Source organism: Aethalodelphis obliquidens, unplaced genomic scaffold, assembly GCF_003676395.1.
Source record: "Aethalodelphis obliquidens isolate GAN/ISIS:26980383/991018 unplaced genomic scaffold, ASM367639v1 scaffold6, whole genome shotgun sequence".
NCBI classification, from domain to species: Eukaryota; Metazoa; Chordata; class Mammalia; order Artiodactyla; family Delphinidae; genus Aethalodelphis; species Aethalodelphis obliquidens.
The window spans coordinates 31,534,259-31,555,136 of NW_020837950.1; the positions used below are offsets into that span (position 1 = coordinate 31,534,259).

A 20,878-nucleotide genomic window follows, 5' to 3' on the forward strand; every position below is an offset into this window, starting at 1 on the left:
GGAAAGTTGAGCCTTGGGACCTTGCCCCTTGTCAGAACAGAGAATAATCTTTGTTTTGGAGGAGATTTATGGGAACTGTGTGACCTGACCGTGACCTGACCTTAAAAAAAGGCTCTGACACCAAGAGGTTTGCAGCAACTAACCATGCCCCTCCCTCACCTTTCCTATAAAAGGGCTTTGCTGGAAGCTTTCGAGGAGTGCAGGGTTTTTAAGGCATGAGCACCCGTCTCCTTTCATGGGCCTACAATAACCCTTTCTCTGTTCCCAGCTCTGACATTTTGGTATTGTTTGGTCTCACTGTGCTTCAGGCATATGGACTTGTGTTTGATAACAAAAATATCAAGTGAATTAGAAGAAAAGCCACAGACTGGGAGAAAATATTTACAAAAAACACATTTGTTAAAGGACTGTTAGCCAATATACCAAGAACCCTTAAAAAACAACAGTAAGATAACAAACAGCCCAATTAAAAAATGGACCAAAGACTTCAACAGATGCCTCATCAAAGAGGATATACAGCTGGCAAATAAGCATATGAAAAGGTGTTCCATATCATATGTCATTAGGGAAATGCAAGTTAAAACAATGAGATATCACCACACACCTATTAGAATGGCCAAAATCTGAAACAACGACACCATATGCTGGTGAGAATGCAGTGTGGTACAGCCACTTTATAAGACAGTTCGGCAGTCTCTCACACAACTAAACATACTCTCAGGTACGATCCAGGAATCACCCTCCTTGGTCTTTACCCAAAGGAGTTGAAAACTTACGTCTACACAAAACCCTGCACATGAAAGTTTAGAGCAATTTTAATCATACTCGCCAAACCGTGGAAGCAACCAAGATGTCCTTCAGTAGGTGAATGAATAAATGAACTGTGGTCCATCCAGACAATGGAATAGTACTCAGTGCTAAAAAGAAGTGCACTGTCAAGCCATGACAAGACATGAAGGAAACTTAAATGCATATTATTAAATGAAAGAAGTCAATCTGAGAGGGCTACAGACTGTATGATTCCAACTATATCACATTTGGGATAAGGCAAAACTATGAAGGTAATAAAAAGATCAGTGTTGGTGGCGGGGGTGGGTAGGAGAAGAGATGAATGGGCAGAGCGTAGAGGATTTTGAGGGGAGTGAAAATACTCTGTATGATATCATACTGATGGGTACATGTCATCACACATTTGTCCAAACCCATAGCACCCTTAGATAAACTATGGATTTTGAGTGATTATGATGTATCAATGTAAGCTCATCCTCTGTAAAAAAAAAAGGTACTACTCTGGGGAGTGATGTTGCTAACGGGGAGGCTATGCATGTGTATGGGCTGGGAGTTTATGACAAATCTCTGTACCGTCCTTTCAATTTTTAGGTAAACCTAACCCTGCTCTTGAAAAGGTAGTCTTGAAAAAATACATTACCTAAAATAGGTTTCCTATTGCTGCTGTACCAAATTACCACAAACTTAGTGATTGAAAACAACCCAAATTTATTATTTTATAGCTCTGGAGGTCAGAAGTCCTAAAATTAAGGGATCAGCAGGGCTGCATTCCTTCTAGAGGCTCTTGGGCACACAGCATCCCCTAGAAATTCAGATTATCAGTTATTCCTTTCATGAACTGTATCTTTGATGTTTTATCTAAAAAGGCATCACCATACCTGTCATCTAGGTTTTCTCCTATGCTAGGAGTTTTAAAGTTGCATTTTGCATTGAGGTCTGTGATCCATTTCGAGCTAATTTTTGTGAAGGGTGTAATTTGTTTCCTTGCCTTTTCTAGATTCTAATGGTGCCTTTCGTGGCTTGAGATCCCTTCCTTGCATCACTCCAACCTCTGCTTCTGTTGTCATGTCTCCTTTTTCTGACTTTGACCTTCTCGTCTCCCTCTTATAAGGCGCCTTGTAATTACATCGGGCCCACCCAGATAATATAGGATAATTTCTTCATTTCAGGATCCTTAATTTAATTACATCTGCAAAATCCCTTTTTCCATGTAAGGGAACACATTCATAGGTTCTGAGATTAGGACATAAATACCTTTTGGGGACCATTATTCTGTCATAGAGTAGAGATGGTATAAATATATGGTGAAATCACGAAGGTCTTCTTTGAATGACTGAAGTTTGGGAAATACTGTCTCACATCCCAGCTGCTTCCTTGGAGAACATTTACAGCCATGACACCAGCTTCCTTAGGGATTTGTGTATTTGAAGGCTCAGGTAGAGGAAAGCTTTGCTATCTGAGGGCATAATTGCCTGTTTTTTTTAAAAAAAAATTATTTTACTGAAGTATAGTTGATTTACAATGTTGTGTTAATTTTTTCTGTATAGCAAAGTGATTCAGTTATACATATATATATATATATTCTTTTTCATATTCTTTCCATTATGGCTTATCACAGGATATTGAATATAGTTCCCTGTGCTATACAGTAGGACCTTGTTATTTATGTATAATTGCCTGTTAATGAGGGCAGGTCGTGCCATGGGAAAGCCCTTCTGAGAGCAGGTAGACATGGAGTTTAATTTGGAAGTGGGCGCTGGAAAAAACTGACTTGTTCTATGTAAAAGCATGAGAAGAATTACTGGGAAGGATGATGCACAGCCTTGTACAGGTGGTGTGAGGCTGAGGTACATTTAAAGAACAGGATGTTGATATCTAATCTAGAGTTGTTTTCATTCTTGCCTTGTCACTCCATCGTCTGGTCTCATGCTTGGGGTGGGATAAACATGCTTTATACGTTTGTGAACCTGAGCTTGAAAAACGTTATTGGCTCCCACTGGCCAACATTTTATCCCCGGCCCCTCCTCTTCCTAAGTAAGGGAAAGACTGACTTACACGTCCAGGTCTTGAGGGACAGATTGTGAACAGAACAGGTGTCAGGACAGTGTTATAGGTTGGACCAAGTAGAGGGAACCGAGAGAGTAAAGCCTTTGCAAATATCTCAGGGGAAGTTTTGGTCTTCCTTGTGCATTATCTCAGTTAATCCCCACTAGACACTCTGAGACCCAGAGACATTATGCAGTGGACTTAATGGACCAGCTGGGTCTTTAGTCGTGTCTGTGTTGGCTTGAAGGCCAGTTCTCAAATTGGTTGTCATGGGCAAACATGCCTGGTTATAGCATTTTAGAGATAGGGTGGTCTTGATGCTAGAGCTCAGGCCTCACCTGAAACTCATTGTTGCATCAATTATATTGTCCAGTATCAAATTTAATGAGTATGCTCTGAAAATTTATAATGTATGGATAACTATGCCTGTAGGTGGGGTATGGGGCATTGTAATGGATATGCACCTGCACTCTTTCCCAAAGTGTGTTCCTAAGAACACCATTGTCTCAGGGTGGTAATAGGTCTTCATGACAAAAAGCGTTCCTACTCAGCCATAAAAAAGAATGAAATTTTGCCGTTTTTTAGCAACATGGATGGATCTGGAGGGCATTATGCTAAGTGAAATGTCAGTCAGAGAAAGACAAATACCGTATGATTACTTATAGGTAGAATCTAAAAAATACAGCAAACTCCTGAATGTAACAAAAAAGAAACAGATTCACGGATAATAGATAACAAACTAGTGGTTACCGGCTAGGAGAGGGAAGGGAGGGAGGGGCAAAAAAGGGGTAGGAGATTAGGAGGTATAAGCTATTATATATAAAATAAGCCACAGGAACATATTGTATAACATAGAGAATATAGCCAATATTTTACAATAACTATAAATGAAATATAACCTTTAAAAATTGTGAATCAATATATTGTACACCTGTAACTTATATAATACTGTACATCAACTATACTTTAATAAAAAAGAGATGGTAAAGATATTTTTAAAGTTTCCACAAGTAAGGAAAATACTGAGAATCAATTTATCTATCCATCCATCCACCCATTTTTTGCCTATCTCTCATTTATCTGTCTATGTATTTCTTATAGAACTTCTTAGAACCTCCAATATATGCAATGGGAATCTCTAAGAGGGAGATATAGCATACAGCATTTCCTTGGGGATCAATATCTAGAGAGAATGAGTGCCTGACACAGAGCAGGTGCTCTGTGAATGTGTGTGGCATGAATAAACCAATGGGTGAATGTTACAGATGATGTAAGGAGTTCCAGGAGGGGAAAGAGAACTTCTCTGATCAATACTCAAGACCATGGTAATGATTGAATCCCAGAGTATTTATGAAACATTTACTATGCCAACAGCTACCATTGACTAAGCACCTACTGTGTGCCAGGCATGATGCTAGATGCTTTCTTATATTATCTTTTTTCGTTAAAATGGGATCAAGAGATATAATCAGTCATCTGGGAGGACTTCTGTAGGGTCTGCCAATAGAAGTAAGTTTTACAAGGCAATAGTGGTAGCCCCACAAAGACTTAACATAACCTGCAATCATAATAGGAAGGACTAAAGACCAGGTGACCCTTCAAGCCACTTGAAATACTAGCACTTAATAGCAGAATGTTGTGCATAATTAGACAGGACTAGTGTGCAGCTCTTTTAAAAATGCAGCATTTACACTGAATGTCAATATTTCCTTTGGTCAGGGAACCACCAGTGTATGTACGTTGTTAAGTGAAAGCAAGCAGCCAAGTTAAATTCTAATTAAATGTTACCATTGTTATTTGAAAAATAACAGGTTAGTGTTGGTGTCAGATTGGCTTTTATCAGCGGATGGAATTAGAGCATTTTGTCATTTTAGGGTTGTCAAATACATGTGAATAATGTTGCCCAAGAAGGCTTCCTTGACTTTAGTTAAGGTTGAAACAAAGAGAATTAATTTGGTGAGGATGTAAATGAGAGTATAATTAGCACAAGAAAAGGATTATGTTGTATCTGGTTTTCTTTGAGCCTCTGCAGATGCTTTGTTAGCGGGCTGGATGTTTTCCTGTGCTGTGAATTCCAAATGTAGCTCGTGTTCGTGGTTGGCAGTGCAGTGGACAAGCAGATCTCCTTCCTGGGTACAACTTCCCTAAACCGGCTGTCTGAGCAGGGAAATGAGAAACCTTTCCCCAGGGGCAGAAGGATAAAATATGAAAGAGAATTTGAGTTTTAAGAGAACAGGTACTTATCAAGAGGACAAACTAATCAAGAGTCATTTTAGGATGGGAAGTGAATACGAGGCAGAGTTTCAAGTCTACAAAGCTGGCAGGGAGTTGGCATGATGCCAGCACTGGGCATCAGAGATCTATTAGTGGTAACTGGTCAGTCCTCCTGTGTGCCAGCACTGCGTGGTTTCCTGGTGATTCAAGACAGTTACTGCCTTTGAAGACCTTAAGATTCCAGAACAGTGGGGAAGAGCTACAGTGGAATGTGACTCTGAAGTGGATGGCAGAATCCAATTCCCAAGTCTTTCCGCTTCTATCTATGTGAATTTGGACACATGACTGCACCCCTGTGATTCTCAGATTTCTCATCTGTAAAATGGGAGCACCGACACCTACCTCACAGGTTCTTTGTGGGGATGAAATGATGAACTGTATTGATAGTTTCCTGCACACACACGTTCAGGAACCTGCTACTTTCCCTTTTCTGAATGCCTCCCTTCTTAGATTAAAGAATGACATCGATTGGACCTGTAAGAAGAGGGTTGCATCAAGACAAATAGGTCACGCCAGTTCCTAGTTGCTGATAAAGAATGAGAAGGCAACTCGATCAAGGGGTTTTGTCTCTTCTCACCGGGGCTGACATTTAAGCACATCCCATTCCATTTTTGTGAATGATCTCAGAACAACAGTATTGTCCTGTTTTATTGTCAACTTAAGTCACCAGTGAGTGTTGACATCTTTCATTCTTTTATTCCACAGACATCCATAGACTACATGGGTGGTGTGGGTGAGGGATGGGTGATTGACAGAGAGCTGGGAGGGGCCAGTGCTCTGGAGTCAGGCTACTTATTGGTGACATGCTTAGGAAAGTCGCTTAACAACCATAATACATGAAGAATAATTTCTACCTCATAGGGTTGTTACAGTGCTTAAATGAGACAATACACTGTATGGTTAAATGAGACAATATATGTTGTGTAATTCATCTGTATAGAATATATATGTGCATATGATAGAGAAAGAAGTTGGTACCCAAATTTACATGTAATATTATAATATATCTTCAAGACTGTGAGCTTCTAATGCACAGGCTGTGTCTTATTTGAAAAGCACTGTACTATTGTGGTTAAGTGCATGTGCTCTGAGTCAATCCTGGAGTTTAAACCTTGGCTCTGATACTTACCAGCTGGTGTTCTTGAGTAAAGTGCGTGTCTCTGAAACTCAGTATCCTAAAATTGAAAATTAGGATAATGATGCCACCTCACAGGGTTTTGCGAGAATTCAGTAGTACATAATGAAATTCTGCTGAAGGATGAGGGCGCAGCTAGCTGATAAGAGACTAACCCTGCCAATAGCAAAAATAGCCACGCTGGAAAAATTACAAAAACAGCTGTTTGAAGGCATCAGAGGACAACCAAGGCAGCAAATAAATTTTGGTAATATCCTATTTCTTGATCCAGGTAGGGGTTACCTTGTGTAGATTGATAGAGCTGTACACTCATGGGCTTTTCTGTAAGTCAGCTATATTTCAATAAGGACATTTACAAAAATGTGGGAGGGATTGTTAGAAGCACTGACTATGGCACTAGAATGGAGTGTGTGCATCCAGATGTTATCTGGTCTTTTTTTTTTACGCCCAGGCCTCGTCCTGTCCTGTGACCTACACGTAGATGTTCAGTAGATTTCTGTAGAGTCTAACTGAATTGAATGCTCTGTTTTTTCTTGGTGCCTTTTGAAAATCTATTTCCTCTCCTTTGTTTTCCCTCTCACTCACTGGCATATCAATGTCCTCTTCTATTGTTTATAGCAAGTTGATTATTTTGGCAGAAACTTTAATCGCACCCCTTGTTCCTGGGAGGCATCAATAGAATACTGAGGTTTGAATATGAAGAGATGTAATTTCTCCAATACTCTGAAAGTGTCTGTCAAACCCAGGGCTGAGTTTTCAACACACCCTGAATGTGACAGCAAACCCCTGTGTGATGTCCTAATGACCATCATAGCCAGTCACCAGTGGCTTCTCCAAGCAATGTGCTATTCTCACCAAATCACACCAAAATCAAGGGCAGCAGATTTCTATAAAGTAGAGAGAATCTTGAGCAGGTGACCATTTTCCATATTCGTGGTTAAGCGAAGGAAAACAAATGTTGATACAGTAAAGAAAGATGAGCCGTTTCCTTAAAATGAGTGCACTGCTCTACTTTTTAATCCTTGAACTAAAACACTGAATTGGGAAGAAACCTCACGTGAACTTGGAGCTTGGAGGTATTCTGGATAAAACATCTGAAAGCAAGTAGGCTTCATCACCCAATGGGAAGAGGGGTCACAGAGTCTGGGTTTCACTCTAAGACCTTCCACTCACCTTCCCCCCTTTCAGATACTCCCCTTCTGAACAACAAATTAATTTCTAGTTCTTCTCTACAAGTGAGTTATAGCCCTTTGTAGTACCAGCTTTATATGTAGCTTTATATGCAGCCAACGTTAGAAAGGGGTAAAAATAATAATTGGCCACCTTGAGCAGACTTGGTTTTGCCTCCCACTCCTTCTTTCCAGCCCATCACCCAGGAAAGTTCAGGGTCTGTGGGGTGCAGCAGAAAACTTCAGTGAAAGTTTTAGAGCTCAATTACCTCCTGTTTTTGTCTCATTTGTTTTTGTTTCTGTACACTCCTGTACACTTTCTGTACACTCTTGTTTCTGTACACTCTGTCGCAGCTTACCTAATGATGCATTTATTTATTTATTTATTTTAAAATACATTTTATTTATTTATTTTTGGCATCATTGGGTCTTCGTTGCTATGCGCGGGCTTTATCTAGTTGTGGCGAGTGAGGGCTACTCTTCGTTGCAGTGTGCAGGCTTCTCATTGCGGTGGCTTCTCTTTGTGGAGCACGGGCTATAGGCGCACAGGCTTCAGTAGTTGTGGCACACAGGCCCAGTAGTTGTGGCTCACAGGCTCTAGAGTGCAGGCTCAGCAGTTGTGGCGCACGGGCTTAGTTGCTCCGCGGCCTGTGGGATCTTCCCGGATCAGGGCTCGAACCCGTGTCCCCTGCATTGGCAGGCGGATTCTTAACCACTGCGCCATGAGGGAAGCCCGACCTAGTGTTGCATTTAAAAGATACTTTTTAAAGATTTCATTTCACATTTTAGTGATTCTTCATTGGAAATGTAGGTCAAAGTACCTCGTCTGCCATCCTGCCAGAAATAAAAGTCCCATCACTGTATCATCCAAAAAACAGGCAGTTCTCTCCCCAAGAAGAGCTCAGCTCCACCTTTTGAAATACTTTTCTCTCACTGCCACATCTCTTCTCCTATGTAGATCTGGTCATTTATTTATTCATCAAATATCTGCTGAGAGCCTACTGTGTGCCAGGTACTGCTTTGGATGCTGGGACACAGTACAAAACTACACACTGGCATTATCCGAAGAGTGTGTATAGTGGCTACTGAAAATGGGTATAAAATCAAATGTAAGAAAGTCTAAACATCAGGCTTATCTAGTATAAGGGAGGGTTTGTTCTCGAAAAGTCCAACAATATTATTTACATCTTGTCCTTTAGTCGGAATTTTGCCAATACATTTCCAACATTTCAGGATGTTTCTAAATTTGTTTTTGCTCTTCCATAATTGAACCCACCATTGCTTATGTTAAGCTCATGAGTCTGAAGCTAAAGACTTGCTGCTTTAGACACATGTATAATGATCTCCATCTCCATCTCAGTCCTATCAGGTTTATGATATTTATACTTCTACCAGAGTATTAGGATTTTATTATTTTCAGATTTTTACTCATTATATGAGATAAGTATCCAATGTTCTACAACCTTGCCAAATAACATAATAGTTGATCTTTTTTATAAACTGCTTACTTTGTTATGGACACTTTGTTAAGTGAGCATGATTTCATTTAATCCTGGGGTTGGAGTTACATGGCATCTCTGGATCATATAATAGAACTGCATTCTGTTCAGTGAGTTATTTGAGAGAAAGGAAATTTGATGTAGTTGAAAAGATCATCATGGCATAATGAATAGTACACAAACAAGATGATTAACATTCTTTCAAATTTCAAATAGAACTCTAGTTATTCCAGTGAATGAATAATCTCTTGATTATACTTTTCAAGTATATAAAGTCTAAAAATCAGGCTGTAAGCCAACAACTTCTAAGTTCTAATTAATTTGAAGTGAATATGTGGGATTCCCTTATTATGAGCCAGATAGATGTGGGTTGAGATCCCCCTTTCCCACTATTACCAGCCATCATCTGGGACAAACGACATAATTCTTTGAACCACAGTTTATTTGGCTCTACAATGGGAGCAAACATGACAACCTCAAAGTGTGGTGCAAAGGATAAAATAATTTATTATTTGTAAAGGGCATACACTGTGAAACTTGGAACATCATAGTTGTTCAAAAAATGCGTGGTTCTCCTTTTCATGCAGTCAGATATATTGTAAGTATTTATGAATATTTATTGGAGGTTTTGAGTTATGATATTAATAATCAAAATAGGGTATAACGTTAAAATAAAATTAGTTATTGAAGTTGGAAAGAAAGCTGAAACCTTTCAAACTTAATTCTTTCTTCCTTTCCTGGTCATGGAACTCTTCAAGGCCATATGTCCTGGAAGGGGCAATTATTCGACTACTTGCTTTGTTTCTAACTACCCAACTGGTTAGAACCCCTCTGTTACAGGAACATGACTCCAGGTAAATAAGATCATAGATGAGAAAAGAAGGGGGATACACTTCTTCCTTCCGCTCTGTGCAGTTGCGGTGTCTGATTCAGGAGATGCTGAGGACAACTTTCCTGGCTTCTTAGGTGTGTTTTAGGACAGAAGGCAAAGGTGAGAGAAGCAAGCTGCCTCTTCCCTCTGCCTTCCCTCTGCCGGTTATGTGTAGAGGTTCACAAGGGGAACAGGCTTGATAGGAAGGGCACTTGCACATTTTTAACATGTAAAGTCCTTGTGAAGCCTTGGAAGTAGATTGCACCAGAGCTCACTAATATCTGGTTTCTTCTCCTTCCTGGGTCCACAGAGGACAGCGCTTCCCAGCCTTCATGCCTATTAGTGGGGTTACCTGTCTAGTTTTGGCCGAGGGGCTGTGGCTGAAACAGCATGTGTCACTTCTGAGTCAAAGCAAAGGACGTGCAGACATGAAATATCCATGCTCTCTCTTCTTCACCTTGTCTCAGAGGCACCGGGTGAGTCACCTGCATCATTGAGTTAATGCATTAGTCACAGCTGCCCTGGAGAATTGCCTGGACCCATAGTGGACTTTGCAAAAGTGAGAAATAAACTATTAAGGTGTTAAGGCCCAGAAATTTATTGATGTTTGTTACTGCCTCATAATCCAGTTGATCTTGACCAGCAGAGACTCTTTAGGAGGGTTTTAAATAGGGTGGGGAGCATTCTGTGCTATCAACAAAATATCTTATATCCAGACAAATAGTCCTGTCTTATGTTACGGGAGATCAAGGCTTGAGGTGGGAGGTGAGAAGAAGGGAAGCAATGAATCAAGATAAGCTGCAAGAGAATTACAGCATTAAATAGTGCCTGATTATTTCTTCTGGGTTTTGAATTACCATGTAAACTTTCTGCTTTCTGGAATTCTCAAATAAATTCTGTACTCTTTGCCCAACTCAGAAGAATCCCCCTGAAGACCACTGTTTTCAAAATGCCTTGAAGATTGCTCACAGCAGAAAGCAGCTGAGTGCCTGTCTGTGGCCAGGCTCCTTTTCAAGCTGGGAATGATAATCGGGAGACTTCAAGCTCCTGTCCTTCATTCACTCGAAGTGAACAAATTTGGCTCAACATGTATGGGTTGGGGGCTTACCACATCAAGTCAGATGTCTGGCTCTGGGATGCAAAGATGAATGAGGCATGTACCTTCCCCTGGAGGAACTCACAGTGCAGTGGGAGAGAAAGATGCAGACATAACTAGCTGCAAAACAGGTTAGCCTGGGTAAGTGCTTCAATGGAGGCATAAACAACAGAAAGCCAGGGTCTAGAGGAGAGAGAGATTCATTGATGGGGTGAGGGGGCCGGAGGGCATGGTGGGAAGACTATATGTTTGAGCTAGTGCTTGAAGGATGAGAAATAGACCTTGACAGCTTTCTGTGAGAAATGAAGAACAGCCAGTGTTGTATCTTTAGCTTTTTGGATTTTTATTTCTATGCTGTGGAAACACTAGTGCAGGAGTTGTGCAAGTTGGCCATTTTCAAAGCCAATGTAACCAGAGATCTGGGCTAATGGGAAAATCATTGTCACTGAATGCAAGAACTTGTTGATACATTTTGCTAAATTGCCCTTATTAATGATTCATCAGATCTTTTTTGCTTTCTGCACTAAAAAAAATCTTGCTGTAGAATTTAACCCGCACGTATACGCACCCAGTTGTTGGCCCTTGGCAACCTTCCTAAGCAGTGTGCTTTCCAGATGTGGTTGTTGACAAGCGAATTTTGGAATTCCACAATAACGAATACGTACAAGGGGGATACGAGGCTCAGAACAAGTCTACAATATACAAAGATCAGTGTTTCTTAAACTGTGGTCCCCAGAACATTATTTTTGGAACTATGAATAGATGTAATAAAAAGGGTTTATGTGGTGTGTTTAAGTCAGCGCTCTCAGTTCCGAATTCACCCTGACTACTACTAGCTCTGTCATGGAGCTTTCAGTAATTCTCCTTTGTAGCGGCTGTGATATTCAGCTTTGTCAGTAGAGAGCGCAGGAGAGTCACTGCAGGAGGAAGGAGATGCTCTTGGCGTTTGTTTCTTCTTGCTTCTGATGCACCCTTGTCAGCAGCACTCATTCCCCAGCTGCAAGCCCAGAGCATGCGGTTCCCCTGCAAGCTCACAGCCCCTGACGAGCCTGGTGATCGCCTCACACAGTCGTCCTGATGTGGACACTCTGCACTCAGGGTTTGTGCTACCTGCTGCCCGGACAACCTTGCAGCCTGCCCCTCTGCTCTCTGGAGGGGTGTTTCCTGCTCACCTTGAGACTGTGGGCCAGCTCTAGCCCAAGGCCTTCTTGGCCATCCAGTGTGCTTCAGCCACAGCTTTTCCTCTGAATCCCAGCTGTGGGGACAGGCCCTGTCTTGCAAGATTTTGTCCTTCCTTCGTTACTCTTCCTTGGTCTAGGGCATTATTTAGAGTTCTTGGTTCATTTTTATAGTTACTCCATTATTATGTTGAAAAATCCTTTATGGTTAGTAACTTTTATGTTAAGCTTTCCCTGTTCAAGTTTCCCTGTGGCTTCTGTCTCCTTCATGGCTCTTGACCTTGACCACACAGCAATAGTTCTTAAACGTTGATTCTCAGGACCCCTTTATACTCCTAAAATTATTGAAGACCCCAAAGAGCTTTTGTTCAAGTACGTTATATCTATTGGTACTTACCGTATAAAAGTAAAACAAAACTTAAACACATGTATTTATTAATTCCTTTAAAACGATAAGCCCATTCATTCATTACATGTTAAATCATGTTGAAAAATATTTATAGCTTTCAAACCAAAAGTGTTAATGAGAAGAGTAGAATTGATTTATATTTCTGCAAATATCTTTCATAGCTGGCTTAATGAAGACAGCTGGATTCTCATATCTGCTTCTACAGTCTCCTATGATATGTTGTTTAGTTTGAAATTTATGAAGATAATCTGGCTTCTCACAGATATATAGTTGGAAAGGCGGGAGTATTTAAGATAATTGTGGATATTCTCCTCTGATGCAACATAAAAATTCAACAAGTGGTAGTTTTCAAGAGGTTAGTTGCAATGTGAAATCTGAAATTAAAATTCATTGATCTCTCTTGTACTTTGAGTGTCTTTTACCCATGCATTTCCAATTTCAAAATTGGTCATTTGGAAAATACTGGCTCACTGAGTTATACCGATCTTCCAAGTGGCGACATATTTCATTATACAATATCAGAAAACCACATTCATTAATATTACCACCGATCTCATCAGAAAAAAATCTTTATTAGAAAAGTGTCAAGATCACAGTGACAGATACAAGCTTAAGAAAATTCAAATACTCACTTGAATACTAATATTCTAATATTCTAACATTAATGTTCTAATATTAATTGAATTCTAATATTCACTGAAGTGTATTATTGGCAAGAAAAATCTCTGACAATTGACTAAGTCTGAATAACCATAGCTTGTCAGTCATCCTTTCAAATAAAAAGAATTTTTTAAATGAAAGAGTGGCTAATTCAGCTTGCAACTCAAAACAATTACAACTGCCCTTCCTCACAACGCAGTGTAGTACTTTGGTATGCAGCAAAAGAGCTTTATGCCCACTTTCCATTTCATCACAAAGAATATTAAGAAGATGTGTACTCAAGGGTGAGATTTAATAAAATTAGTCCTTTTTTCTGTTCCATTAAGTGATAAAGTGAAACTTGTATTTTTTAAAACTATGTGTGCATGGGGGTGAAGGATACCATGAATACTAGTACAGTTTGGTGTTACTGCTCTGATTTGTGATAAGGACCAGCTGTTTTACCCACCATTACTTTTCCATCATTAATGTAAGTGTCAACATGGTGGAAAAGGCAAACAGTGCCTTAGTATTATTATGAAAATAGTTTTGACTTCTTGGATACACTGAAATCGTCTGAGGGCTCACAGGAGTTGAGGACCACACTTCGAGTGTGTTATGCCTTGATTACAAATGATTACAGAACCTCAGGGGCTTACACTGCAAAGTCTCGTTTTTTAAAAAAATACATTTATTTATTTTATTTATTTATTTTTGGCTGCGTTGGGTCTTTGTTGCTGCACACGGGCTTTCTCTAGTTGAGGCGAGCAGGGGCTACTCGTCGTAGCGGTGCGCGGGCTTCTCATTGCAGTGGCTTCTCTTGTTGTGGAGCACGGGCCCTAGGCACGTGGGCTCGGTAGTTGTGGTGCATGGGCTTAGTTGCTCCATGGCATGTGGGATCTTCCTGGACCAGGGATCAAACCTGTGCCCCCTGCATTGGCAGGTGGATTCTTAACCACTGTGCCAGTAGGGAATTCCCAGGCTCATTATTTCTTGCTCATACTACATGTCCATATGGAATGGTTAAAGGTTTGCTCTGTGTCATCTTCACTTCAAGACCCAGGCATTGGAGCAGACTGTTTCTGGAATATTGATGACTGTCCTGGTAGAGAGAAGACACAAGAGGAGCTATGAGCTGGCTTTTAAGACTTCTGCACAGACATGGCTGCTGGCAGTGATAACATGTCACTTCCATCCACATTGCACTGGCCAAACCAAGGGGTATGGTCATACTTGAGCTCATCAGTGTAGAGATGTATATTCTTCCTTCAGGGAGGGAAAATGGAAACATGGCAAATAATTTTACAATCTATCACATTAGTCATAAGAGATTAGAAAATATTGCATAATATACTTCTTCCCTGGAGATTCACAGTAAATGAAGGCATTTTAAGAAAGACATGGAGAAATCCTACAGTAAAGAAACTCTGCCTTTGGTTTAATTGAGAGGAGGGGTGCTGAGGGGATAGTTTAGAATTATGCCCTGGATGCTCATTTCCCCTTTACTCTTTTACTCTTTGCTGTTCCTGAGCTGAGAAAATGCCAACCTTGACTAGTTCTCTCCCCCAGGCTCAGCAACAGGTGCAAGAACACTGGGGTCATTACTCAGTGACTGACCAGTAGGGCTAAGTGACTGACCAACCGAGGCTCACTCCAAGACTTCCCTAATTCTTACCCACTGCTGTGCTAGTCAGCAAGACCCCTGGATGGGACTACTTGTATCCCAAATACTGCTATTAAAACAACTAATGAGATTTGCCACCATCATACTTTGGGGGACTTCACAGGTGGGAGTGAATCTGAGAAGTTGAATAGCAAACCTATGTCAGAGAGGGGATGAGCCACCAGCTTCTGGAAGGGCTTCATCTGTGACACCCTAGTCCTGTGACCTGCTAGGGGTCACCACCTGTTGGGACCTAGAAGTCGTCATAATTGTCTTTGGTTGTCTGACACCCTCTTACAGGGCCCCAATATTTAGATAACCTAGTTTTTAGTTCATACTCCTTTGATCATGATAAATCTTGATTATTGCTTATAGCTCAATCAAGTCCTAACTTCTCTCCAAATCTAAATTAAACCCTTCCCCATACTGGTTGCCCTTTCTCATAGCACTTTGCACAGCACTTATAACACTTTGAATGATCTCTCTATTTGTGTGACTGTTTCCTGTACATGTCTCTACCTAAACTACAAGCTCCATGATGACAGAAGTCATGTCTCTGGCTCGTCACCGTGCCTAGCTCTGTGCCTGGCATGTGGCAGGTTATCAATAAATATTCCCTGAATCGATAGATGAGTAAATGAATGGACAGCTACCCCTGAAGTAAGATTTCTCTTTTTGTAGACGTCTATGGCATTTCTTGTTTGCACCATTGACGTGGTACTTATTATTGGAAGTCCAATATCACCCTAACGAGTGCCAATATTGCCCTAATAACTGAACAGTAAATTGGTAGACAGTAAAACTCTGATACTTGTAGATGGTGGGGAGTATTTGCTAGAATAACCCAGTAAATAACAGTAGTTTGTTTTTCCTTTCCCTCCAAAATAGTGGAAGCCTTTTGAGATCTTGAAAACAGTTTAGAACATATATATATGTGTATATATATACATATATATTAGAATTTATATATATATATATATATAACGAAAACCCATTACTGGCCCGATATTTGATGTCACAACGTGGAGAAAGTGGCCACTGCAGCAGGAAATGTTGCAGAGTATAATTGGACAAATATGAGCCTCCTTTATTTCCACCATTACATGGATCTATGTGGTATCAAATCAGTGGTAATAATAGCTGCAGCTTAGAAATATGGATGCTGAAGCCTGTGAGCAATGGCCGAGAGAGAAACAGAGAATTTCTCTCAATGAGCTGGTGAAATGCCGTGCAATGTAGCCATCCTTCCAGTGTAGCCTGACATATGAGTAAACATGGGAATTAAAGGAAGGTCCTTGAAAAATGTTGAACAAGGAACACAAACAATTGGATCAGGACAGGGACGTTTTTTTCCCTAAGGAAATAGTTCCCTAATAAGGAGAATTGTAGTTAAAGCCAGAATTGCACCATAGTTAAATATTTCTGTTTTGGTCATTTAGTTGTATATAAATAAGCTCAAGAAAACTATGTAGGAAACTGTGTGTAATCATCATTTCATTGATGAGTTTACTTTTACTCAGCTACTGTCTTCATTGTTCTTCAGAATGTAAATACTGAAAAAGAGCCATGCCAGGATGTTTAAAGGAAAGGATAGGAATTAGAGTGACCTGCCTATCATTTATATTCAAGATTCTGAATGGGCAGAATGGATAAGCTGCACTTCTTTACAGCATTGCACCTATTCATGTTTGGATGTGCGAAGTATTACATGATTCTGAATTAATTTTTTTAAAATTTATAGATTATATCAATAATTCTTTAAGTTCCTTGAAAACTAAGGATCTTGTTCCATTCTTCTTTTCTTTTCTACATGGCACCAGTAGAGTTGCTTGGGCTTAATAGGCGCTAGGTAGATATTTGATACTTGTTGACCATCTCTTTGGCCCTTTCAACTGTTCAAGCCTTTAAAGTGGGCCTTGAGTTATAGCTGCATTATGAAAGGCACTGTGTGAATAGCAAGATGGCTTCACAAATGCCATTTTCATTCCTGCCTTGAACGTTGCTCAGGCTATTCTCTGTCCTCTCTTCTTGCTCCTCTCTCTTCAAAGTCTGGTTCAGGTTTTACCTTCTCCGTGCAGCCTTTTCCCACCAATGCAGCCCATGGTGATCTCTGATGCTGCTAAATACCTCGCCTGGGTGGTTATTTTATCATAAAAAGCTAATGACCTTTAGCGCAAAATGATCAACTTAAATTGTGAATGGACTCCTGGTTTGACTTGTTTTCCTAAGAATATAATTAGTTTCATGAAAGCTAGGACTGAGTCTCATCTATTTCTGGGCAGAGCTGGACCTGCTGCTCAATTGACATCATCAGGAATCAGGTGGCTCTGCCTCTCTGTGTTGGCTTTATTCTCAGGCAGGTTATTTCTACTGGTGACAAGATGACAGATCCAGCCCAGCAACCCTAGTGGAGAGGAAGCAGCTCTTTTCTAAGACTTCCAGCAGAACATCTGGAGCTCATTCTCACTGGTTCAACAAGAGTCATGTGTTCACCTTTGAACCAATCACTGTGACCCAGAGGTTGCAGTGTTCTGATAGGCTGGAAGCTGTGCCCACCTCTATGTGTTCTGGTTTGCATGAGATGGCCCCCAGATTTATACCTGTTGGCTTTCCTAAGCGGTTTAGCATTTATCCTTGTTTCTTTATTTTTAATAAAATATTATTAACAGTGACCAAAAAAATGGGTTTGGTAGATCTCCACTTTGCACTTCTACTTTTTACCACGGACTCCTCTAGTTGTGTGAGAGAAGCATATATAGTGAACAGACTTTTGACTTTAGCCCATGGCTAAATTTAAAAGGCACCCAGTCATTGATGATTCTCTAGTCTTGAGCCTTTTCTAACATAAGATAACTAACACCCCCTCAAGGACTGCAAGCAGGATGCTTGGAGAGGAGCTGCCAGGGCTTGCTAACTTTTTTGGTCTTGGGTGGTAGTGGGGTAAGTATTCCAGGCTGCTGTCCCTGCTGGTCAGGTGGTTTATAGGTACCAGACAGAAGTGCTGTGGCTTGTGCCAGGCCTCCAGCTGGCAGGATCAATGAAATTATAAGTGAGGTTTAAGTGAAGTAATGTGGAGGAAGCGTGTGTATAGCACAGAGAGTCATCTGCATGATCTTGCTACTGTGGTTTTTTCAGTTATTGTGTGGGGGAATCTGCAACTATTTATTTCATTGTCAGGTAATACTTTTCTGTTTTACGATGATATTTACATTCTTTTAACAACAATGAACTTAAAGGGAATGTTTAACGAAAAGTTAGAAAATGAATTTCCATTTCTCAAGAAAGTTGATAATGAAGATTAACTTGTACCAGATATTTGTTGACATTTATCATTCACAATGGGGGCCATAATATTTCCCTGACTACATGATGACCAGAGGTACAAATCTGCTGGAGTATCAGAATCTACTTCAAATGTTAGTAGTTGTTTTAATAATATTGTGGCTAATAATGATGAATTGATGTGTGCTGTGGCCATAGGTGCTTTTGCATATACTCTGTGAAGCATGGCTCTTCATTTAGATCAAGTGACTTCTCTTCTAAACGAAACTTGCTCATCTTTTTTTCCAGGTTTTCCCGTGCAATAGAAAAAGTAATATGATAGCTGTTAATGGGTTGACTCCAATAAAAGAACTTTGCAAAGAGTTAAGTGGTGCTAACTTTATATCCATGTCCTGAGATGCTTCAAATAGAAAATTAGTTAATTTCTGTAATGGTTTGAATTTTTTACCCAAATTATTGGAAACTAAATAAATTTGGAAATTTATTTTAATGAAGGTGAATCATATGATATTATGGTGACTCTTGTTGTAAATTAAGTTCAAAAGTTCAACATTAAAAATAAAATGATTTGTCTTAACATCGTAAGAGAAATACAATTTTTGGTGCCACACAATGTCAAGGTAAAACAATATTTTTACTACCTTATGAAACCATGGAGCAAATTTTTTACTCAGAATTGTTTGATTGTATACATGATTCAAAATCGCATCCAAATAAGCTGTGATATTCTACTAATGAAAATAGAGCTTTACTTGTGAAATTTTATACAGTTTTTTTGTACATACACTGTTTGAGTAACTGAACAACCCAATTTTTTATAATTAAGTTAGTGTTAGATTTAAAAAACCCTCAGAATATCAGGACATACCTTCTTTCTTAGCTGCCCACTAATAATCAGTATCTACAGACAAGTGTCAACTGAAGTGTTCAACAATTTCAAACTGATTAACCATATAATGCAATTTGGAAAAATAGGACAGGCAATTTTATGAAAACATTAAAAATGATAAAACTGTTAATTATTTAGAAAATAACTTTGACATTTTACTAGAGACAGATATGGTTAAGAAACTGAAGTATTCAATGTGTAAAGAATAATTATGCTGCCTGTTACTTTGAATGTTCAGAAAATCAACATAAAGAAAATTTCTCCCATTTTACTCTAATGGTCACAAATTTTCTTTTTAGAAAATATTTCTATATCTGTGACTCTAGGGGGAGGGATAAACTGGGAGATTGGGATTGACATATACACACCACCATATATAAAATAGATAACTAATAAGGGCCTATTGTGTAGCACAGGGAACTCTACTCAATAGTCTGTAATGACCTATATGGGAAAAGAATCTAAAAAAGAGTGGATATATGTATATGTATAAACTGATTCACTCTGTTGTACACCAGAAACTAACACAACATGGTAAATCAACTATACTTCAATAAAAATTTAAAAAATAAAGTATTTACTTTTGAAAACAGTTTTTGAATAGGACAATTTTATAGGTCCACCAATTGAAGAAAAGCAATTTGTTGGTCAGTAAATAAATATTTCAAAAATTATGTAATTGTCATCTTAAAAAATTTAGTCTCCAGAATGCCCCAGTTTGTGACACTGCAGAAATACAAAGGATCATGAGAAATTACTACAAGCAACTATATGCCAATAAAATGGACAACCTGGAAGAAATAGACAAATTCTTAGAAAAGCACAGCCTTCCGAGACTGAACCAGGAAGAAATAGAAAATATAAACAGACCAATCACAAGCACTGAAATTGAGACTGTGATTAAAAATCTTCCAACAAACAAAAGTCCAGGACCAGATGGCTTCACAGGCAAATTCTGTCAAACATTTAGAGAAGAGCTAATACCTATCCTTCTCAAACTCTTCCAAAATATAGCAGAGGGAGGAATACTCACAAACTCATTCTACGAGGCCACCATCACCCTGATACCAAAACCAGACAAAGATGTCACAAAGAAAGAAAACTACAGGCCAATAGCACTGATGAACATAGATGCAAAAATCCTCCACAAATTACTAGCAAACAGAATCCAACAACACATTAAAAGGATCATACAACATGATCATGTGGGGTTTACCCCAGGAATGCAAGGATTCTTCAATATACACTAATCAATCATTATGATACATCATATTAACAAATTGAAGGAGAAAAACCATATGATCATCTCAATAGATGCAGAAAAAGCTTTTGATAAAATTCAACACCCGTTTATGATAAAAACCCTCCAGAAAGTAGGCATAGAGGGAACTTACCTCAACCTAATAAAGGCCATATATGACAAACCCACAGCCAATATTGTTCTCAATGGTGAAAAACTGAAACCATTTCCACTAAGATCAGGAACAAGACAAGTTTGCCCACTCTCACCACTATTATTCAACATAGTTTTGGAAGTTTTAGCTACAGCAATCAAAGAAGAAAAAGAAATAAAGGCAATTCAAGTTGGAAAAGAAGAAGTAAAGCTGTCACTGTTTGCAGATGACATGATACTATATATAGAGAATCCTAAAGATGCTACCAGAAAGTACTACAGCTAATCAATGAATTTGGTAGCAGGATACAAAATTAATGAAACCTAGGGGCAGGACCGGAATAAAGATGCAGACGTAGAGAGTGGACTTGAGGACATGCAGAGGGGGAAGGGTAAGCTGGGACGAAGTGAGAGAGTAGCATGGACATATATACACTACCAAATGTAAAATAGATAGCTAGTGGGAAGCAGCCACGTAGCACAGGGAGATCAGCTTGGTGCTTTGTGACCACCTAGAGGGGTGGGATAGGGAGGGTGGGAGGGAGA

At 39.5% G+C, this 20,878-nt stretch overlaps 1 long non-coding RNA gene across 2 annotated transcripts in view; it reads left to right on the forward strand.

Moving 5' to 3' along the window:
* Positions 1-20,878, forward strand: part of LOC113618917 (uncharacterized) — a 63,336-nt gene that overhangs the window by 2,282 nt on the left and 40,176 nt on the right. The window contains exon 3 of one of the 2 annotated variants that reach the window (XR_003432188.1): positions 18,339-18,765. The exons of the other annotated variant lie outside the window; for it this stretch is intronic. This is a non-coding gene — a long non-coding RNA (uncharacterized LOC113618917). Of the gene's footprint in view, positions 1-18,338; positions 18,766-20,878 lie in introns of those variants that run through there. 2 annotated transcript variants of the gene reach the window in all.